The 7060-nt window shown below is 52.4% G+C and overlaps 1 long non-coding RNA gene across 1 annotated transcript in view; it reads left to right on the forward strand.

Annotated features, from left to right (window-relative positions):
- LOC111554191 overlaps positions 1-6163 on the forward strand; it is an 18699-nt gene extending 12536 nt beyond the window's left edge. Inside the window, exons 3-4 of the long non-coding RNA XR_002735175.2 lie at positions 4567-4702; positions 5839-6163. This is a non-coding gene — a long non-coding RNA (uncharacterized LOC111554191). The remainder of the gene's footprint in view (positions 1-4566; positions 4703-5838) is intronic.
- The last annotated feature ends 897 nt before the right edge of the window (positions 6164-7060 follow it).

The following is a 7060-nucleotide window of genomic DNA, read 5'->3' on the forward strand; positions in this document are numbered from 1 at the left end:
GACGGGGTTTCACCCTGTTAGCCAGGATGGTCTCGATCTCCTGACCTCATGATCCGCCCGTCTCGGCCTCCCAAAGTGCTGGGATTACAGGTTTGAGCCACCGTGCCCGGCCAAGACGGAGTCTTGCTCTGTCGCCCAGACTGGAGTGCAGTTGTGTAATCTCAGCTCATTGCAACCTCTGCCTCCCCGGTTAAACTGATTCTCAGGCCTCAGCCTCCCGAGTAGCTGGGATCCTAGGCATGAGCCACCACGCCTGGCTACTTTTAAAATATTTTTAGTAGAAACTGGGTTTTGCCATGTTGGCCAGGCTCATCTCAAACTCTGGACTTCAGGTTATCCCCCCACCTGAGTCTCTCAAAGTGCTGGGATTACAGATATGACCCACCGCGCCTGGCCTCATTTAGTTACTTTTTGTGTATGATTATGAGGTAGGGTCTAAGTTCTTTTTTTTTTATTTGTGAGACGGAGTCTCACTTTTGTTGCCCAGGCTGGAGTGCAATGGCACGCGACCTCGGCTCACTGCAACCTCTGCCTCCCGGGTTTAAGTGATTCTCCCTCAGCCTCCCGAGTAGCTGGGATTACAGGTACCTGCCACTATGCCCGGCTAATTTTTTTGTTTTTTTTTTTTTTGAGATGGAGTCTTGCTCCCATCACGCAGGGTGGAGTACAGTGGCTCAATCTTGGCTCACTGCAACCTCTGCCTCCCAGGTTCAAGTGATTCTCCTTCCTCAGCCTCCCAAGTAGCTGGGATTATAGGCATGCACCACCAAGCCTGGCTAATTTTTGTATTTTTAGTAGAGACAGGGTTTCGCCATGTTGGCCAGGCTGGTCTTGAACTCCTGACCTCAGGTGATCCACCCGCCTCGGTCTCCCAAAGTGCTAGGATTACAGGTGTGAGCCACCACGCCCGGCCTAATTTTTTGTATTTTTAGTAGAGATGGCGTTTCACCATGTTGGCCAGGTGGTCTCGAACTCCTGACTTCAGGTGATCCACCCACCTCAGCCTTGCAAAGTGCTGGGTTTACAGGCGTAAGCCACCATGCCCGGCCGGGTCTAAGTTCTTTAATGATTATTTTTTTACATGTGTATATCCTATTCTTGGGAAAATTTAAAGGGGATGATTTCTGTTTCTGGTAACGCGAGCATTCAGCGTGTGCTCCCCTGCCTGTAATTCTCCCACTAGGGTCAGGGCAGGGCTGGAGAAGCGAAAACCGTAACTACAAGAGACTTCCCAAACAGGATGTTGCCCAACCCTGGCCGGGCTGACTTTCAGCCTTGAGGGTCCTTATCGGCAGTGTAATCGCAACTGTGACCAAACCAAGCCACCCACAGCCTGACGCCCCCACACCCTTGACCTTCCCTTTAGCTTCGGGCTTGAGCAGAGCTTTGATACTCAAATAGAGAAAGGAGACAGCAAGACCCCTGTGCCTTCTCAGAGGGGGCACCCCCTTCTCTGATGCCTTCACAGGTCCTGCCTCTCCAGCACCCGGCTTCCCTCCTGGCCACCCCACCACCTCTCCAGCCACACCCCATTTCCACCCAGCTAGAGAGGGCAAAACACAACACTCCTGGCAGCCCTGCCCGAGTGTGTCCTGGGACATGGTGGGGGTGGGGGCTCCCTGACTCCCGGGACGGGGAACTCTGGGGTGGCCTGTCCTCCCAGCTCCTCGCCCCACTGGTGCCTGTCCCCATGAGTCGTGTGAAAAGGCAACAAAACCAACCGCAGGGAGATATAAAATCTCTTCCTGTATCTGTGACAGCTATTTTGTTGGTGTGGCCATTTGTTCTTCCTGTAAACACCTGAATCTGTTCAGACCAAGCTCTTCCTCTCCCCCAGAACCCTCTATGGCTCCCACCTCCCCCAGTAAAATCCAGTCTTCCCCAAGGCCCACAAGGCTTAGCTGTGTGATTTACCCTGTCACCTCCAGCTCTCCTCTCCTCATTCACTTGGCTCCAGCCACACCAGCTTCCTCACTGTTCCCCAAATAAATATACCAGGCCCAGTCCAGCCTCACAGCCTTTGCATGCGCTGTTCCCTCTGCCTGGAACACCTTTCTCCAAGATTTTGTTTGTTTGTTTGTTTTTGTTTTTTGAGACAGAGTCTTGCTCTGTCATCCAGGCTGAAGTGCAGTGGCACAACCTCAGCTCACCACAGTCTCCACCTCCTGGGTTCAAGCCATTCTCCTGCCTCAGCCTCCCGAGAAGCTGGGACTACAAGTGTGCATCACCACGCCCAGCTAATTTTTGTATTTTTAGTAGAGACGAGGTTTCACCATGTTGGCCAGGCTGGTCTCGAACTCCTGACCTCAACTGATCTGCCTGCCTCAGCCTCTGGAGTAGCTGGGATTACAGGCACCCACCACCAGGCCTGGCTGATTTTTGTATTTTTAGTAGAGATGGCGTTTTGCCATGTTGGCCAGGCTGGTCTCAAACTCCTGACCTCAAGTGATCGACCCACCTCAGCCTCCAAAAATGCTGAGATTACAGGCGTGAGCCACTGCGCCTGGCCTCTATCTCTAATTTAATGTCTACTCTATCTTGGCAGAGTCACCATCTCCTCCAACACAGCTGAGTCAAAACCGTATTTCACCTTCAAACAGCTCTCCACCCATCATTCCCTCCCCCGCCTTCCCCTGCTAACCCCTCCCCCACTCTGTGTGGGGGACTCTGCCCAATGTGGGAATGAATTATGGCTCCCCCACTAGAGGGCTGTGTGCCCTTGCTAAATGACTACACCTCTCTGGACCTCACCTTCCCCATCTATAAAACGAGGTCATAGCAGTATACTCATTGTTCCCTAGTCGGCCTCCTCTCTAACCTCGCCCCCTTTTTTTTTTTTTTTTTTTTGAGACAGAGTCTCGCTCTGTCACCCAGGCTGGGGTGCAGTGGTGCAATCTTTGCTCACTGCAATCTCCACCTCCTGGGTTCATGCGATTCTTGTGCCTCAGCCTCCTGAGTACCTGGGACTACAGGTGCCCGCCACCACGCCCAGCTAATTTCTTTTTCTTTTTGGAGTCCAGTGGCATAATCTAGGTTCACTGCAACCTCTGCCTCCCGGGTTCAAGCGATTCTCCTGCCTCAGCCTCCCGAGTAGCTGGGACTACAGGCGTATGCCACCATGCCCAGCTAATTTTTGTATTTTTAGTAGAGACAGGGTTTTACCACATTGGCCAGGATGGTCTAACTCCTGACCTCCTGATCCACCCACCTCAGCCTCCCACAGTGCTAGGATTACAGGCGTGAGCCACTGCACCCAGCCTCTCATTTTCGTGTTTTTAGTAGAGACAGAGTTTCACCATGTTGCCCGGGCTGGTCTCGAACTCCTGACGTCAAGTGATCTGCCCGCCTTGGCCTCCCAAAGTGCTGGGATTACAAGCGTGAGCCACCATGTTAGTCCTCTAACCCCTTCTGACTGACCCATCACCTGAGCCTTGCTCACTTGCCCTGCTCCGGCCTCTGGCCTCCTGTCCTACAGCTTTGCCTACAGTCCCCCAAGTCCACTCCTTGGGGGATTGTAGAAGAAGGTCTCAACTCACCAGAACCCCATGGCCACCACAGTCAGGTCTGAAACTCTGAGGGGGCTGTTGTCATCACCCTCATTTCACAGATGAGGAAACTGGGCCCTTGTTTAGACCCAGCCAGGATCTAAACAAGGCAATTTACATAAGAGAGGTACAAGTGTGGCCAGGGGCAGTGGCTCATGCCTGTATTCCCAGCACTTTGGGAGGCAGAGGCAGAAGGATCTTTTGAGGCCAGAAGTTTGAGAGCAGTCTGGGTAACATAACAAGACCCCATCGCTACAAAAAACTGTTTTTAAATTATCAGATGTGGTGGTGCATGCTTGTAGTCCCAGCTACTTGGGAGGATCGCCTGAGGTCAGGAGTTCAAGGCTGTAGTGAGCTATGAGCACATCACTGCACTCCAGCCTGGGCAACAGAGTGAGACCCTGTCTCTAAAAACAGAGAGCGAGGGCTGGGCATGGTGGCTCATGCCTGTAATCCCAGCACTTTGGGAGGCCGAGGTGGGCGGATCACTTGAGGTCAAGAGTTCGAGACCAGCCTGGCCAACATGGTGAAACCCCCCCATCGCTACTAAAAATATAAAAAAATTAGCCAGGTATGGTGGTGCGCGCCTGTAATCCCAGCTACTCGGGAGGCTGAGGTGGGAGAATCACTTGAACCCGGGAGGCAGAGGTTGCATTGAGCCTAGATCACACCACTGCACTCCTGCCTGGGTGACAGAGCAAGACTCTACCTAAAAAAAAAAAAAAAGAAAAAAAGAAAAAATAGAACAAGAGAGAGATAAACGTGTGATAATCTGGAGAATTCCCAGGAAGGAGTAGTTCAGGGGTCAGGGAATGCTCCCTGGAGGAGGTGACATTTCAGTACAAAAGCTTCTCAGACACAGCAGCATCAGGGGGAGAGTGAGCCAGGAGGGGGAACTCCAGGCTCTGAGTTGGAAACCAGTACGGTTTGTTCAAAGCCCATCAAGGTGGTTAGGAGGAAGGCAGAGAGATGCGGGCTGGGAAGTGGGCAGGCCCTAACGCTTACATTACTACAAACCCAGGCAGAGGAGCAACAAGTTGGATGAGCAGCAGATGAGTGATGTCTCCTCGGTGCCCACCAGGATTTCCTGTCCAAAGGCAGCCTTCATTTCCTGCTCAGTCTGCCTGGCGCATCGCAGCCTTGGCCCCATTTAACAGGTGAGAAAACTGAGACTCCGGGCAGCATTCCCATGCCCGAAACCATCAGCTCCAGCTTCCCCAGGCCCTGCTACCCTCTAGGTGGGACAGAATTCTAAAAGCCCTTGGCTTACCTGGGAGGATGACTTGGAGTCCTTAAGACCAACCCTTGGCCACCTCTTCCAGGAAGTCTTCCTGTCTTGAGCTGGCCAGGAACCTTTCTCCTCTGAATCCCACTCTTGCTTGTGGCAGGCCTGGCAAGTGTGTTCTCCGAGGGGAGACTGGTGGTTTCCGATCCTCCAGACCCCACCCAGCCCACCGTGCCTCCTCCTTGCAGGAAAATTAGAAAAAGAAAAATGGAGGGGGCACTTCTGGAAGGGAAAATATTTTGATTCTCTGAAGGCACAAAAATTGCCTGATTCCCAACCAATTAGGGGTAATTAACCCTTCACAAAGTAGTAATTAAGTCTGTGCCTCTGAAACTTTAATTACAAGCTCCAAGAGACTCTGCCCTCTCCCCAGTAGCCAGGCAGCCCCCAGAACTGAGGCCACGCTGTGGAGACCGGGTGTACCCCTTCTGCACTAGCGGGGAGTCGGGGACAGGGCTCTGCTCCCCTCCTGGGGCTGAGCGAGACCCATAGCCTCTCTCGTGGCCACCCCCAGGCAGGGATCCCAAGAGCAATGTTCGAGAAACCAGATCTCTTCCCTGCATAGTCCCTTTTGGGGTTGTCAGGGCACACGGGGAGACTTTGCTCTCGGGGGTATAAAGGCAACGGGTGCAGGCTGGGCTGGGGTTCGTGTGTGGGGCTGGTAACAACCATTTTTTATTTTTTTTTTGAGACGGAGTTTCGCTCTTGTTGCCCAAGCTGGAGTGCAGTGGCATGATGTCGGCTCACTGCAACCTCCACCTCCCAGGTTCAAGCGATTCTCCTGCCTCAGCCTCCCGATTAGCTGGGATTACAAGCGCCCACCACCACGCCCGGCTAATTTTGTTTTTTGTATTTTTAGTAGAGCTGGGGCTTCATCATGTTGGCCAGGCTGGTCTCGAACTCCTGACCTCAAGGGATCCGCCCCCCCCCCCCCGGGACTCCCAAAGTGCTGGGATTACAGGTGTGAGTCACCGAGCCCTGTCAATCTTTAAGACTATTTTTCTCCAGCCTGGCAGAGCTGAAGTAGAGACACCCCCCCAGCTCCAAATGGAAGTGATGATGCCAAGCATGTGATTATCCTCACGAATGATCCCAGGGAGGACGGCAGGCTCAGCGAGGACAGAGGACACTTTCCAGTGGAGGCACTCACTGCAGTCCCCAGGCCGACAGGGGTGGGAGACCCTTGGCTGTCTATTGTCTCTTAGTGTCAACTGAAGAGCTATAATCCCAGCGCTTTGGGAGGCTGAGGTGGGAGGATCACTCGAGGCCAGGAGTTTGAGATCAGCCTGGGCAACGTAATGAGACTCTGTCTTTATGAAAAAAAAATTTTTAAATTAGTCAGGCATGGTGGTGAGCACCAGTAGTCACAGCTACTAAGATGGGAGAATCCCTCCCCCTTCTCCCCTCACTTCCCTCCCCTCCCTTCCCCTCCCCTCCCCTCATCTTCCTTTTCTTTTCTTTCTTTCTTTTTTTTTTTTTTTGACAGAGTTTTGCTCTGTCACCCAGGCTGGAGTGCAGTGGCATGATCTCATCTCACTGCACTCTTTGCCTCCCAGGTTCAAGTAATTCTCAAGTAATGCCTCAACCTCCCGAGTAGCTGGGACTACAGGTGTGTGCCACCAAGCCCAGCTAATTTTTTTTGTATTTTTGGTAGAGATGGGGTTTCTCCATGTTGGCCAGGCTGGTCTGGAACTCCCGACCTCAAGTGATCCTCCCACCTTGGCCTCCCAAAATAGTGGGATTACAGGTGTGAGCCACTGCGCCTGGCCTGAGGTGGGCGGGTAATTTCAGCCTGGGGGGTCGAGGCTGCAGTGAGCCATGGTCATGCCACCGCACTCCAGCCTGGGCAACAGAGCGAGACTCTGTCTCAAAAATAAATAAATAAATAAATAAATAAATAAATAAATAAATAAATAAATAAATAAAGGTGGCTAATGCTAAGCATTGTTTTTTTGTTTTCCTTTGTTTGTTTCTTTTTGAGGCAGTCTTGCTCTTTCACCCAGGCTGGTGTGAAGTGATACAATCTCGGCTCACTGCAACCTCTGCCCCCTGGGTTCAAGTGATTCTCCTGCTTCAGCCTCCCGAGTAGCTGGGATTACAGGTGCCTGCCACCATGCCTGGCTAATTTTTGTATTTTTAGTAGAGACAGAGTTTCACCATGTTGGCGAGGCTGGTCTCGAACTCTTGACCTCAGGTGATCCGCCCACCTCGGCCTCCCAAAGTGTTGGGA

This window comes from Piliocolobus tephrosceles, chromosome 21, assembly GCF_002776525.5.
Source record: "Piliocolobus tephrosceles isolate RC106 chromosome 21, ASM277652v3, whole genome shotgun sequence".
In the NCBI taxonomy this organism is placed as follows: domain Eukaryota; kingdom Metazoa; phylum Chordata; class Mammalia; order Primates; family Cercopithecidae; genus Piliocolobus; species Piliocolobus tephrosceles.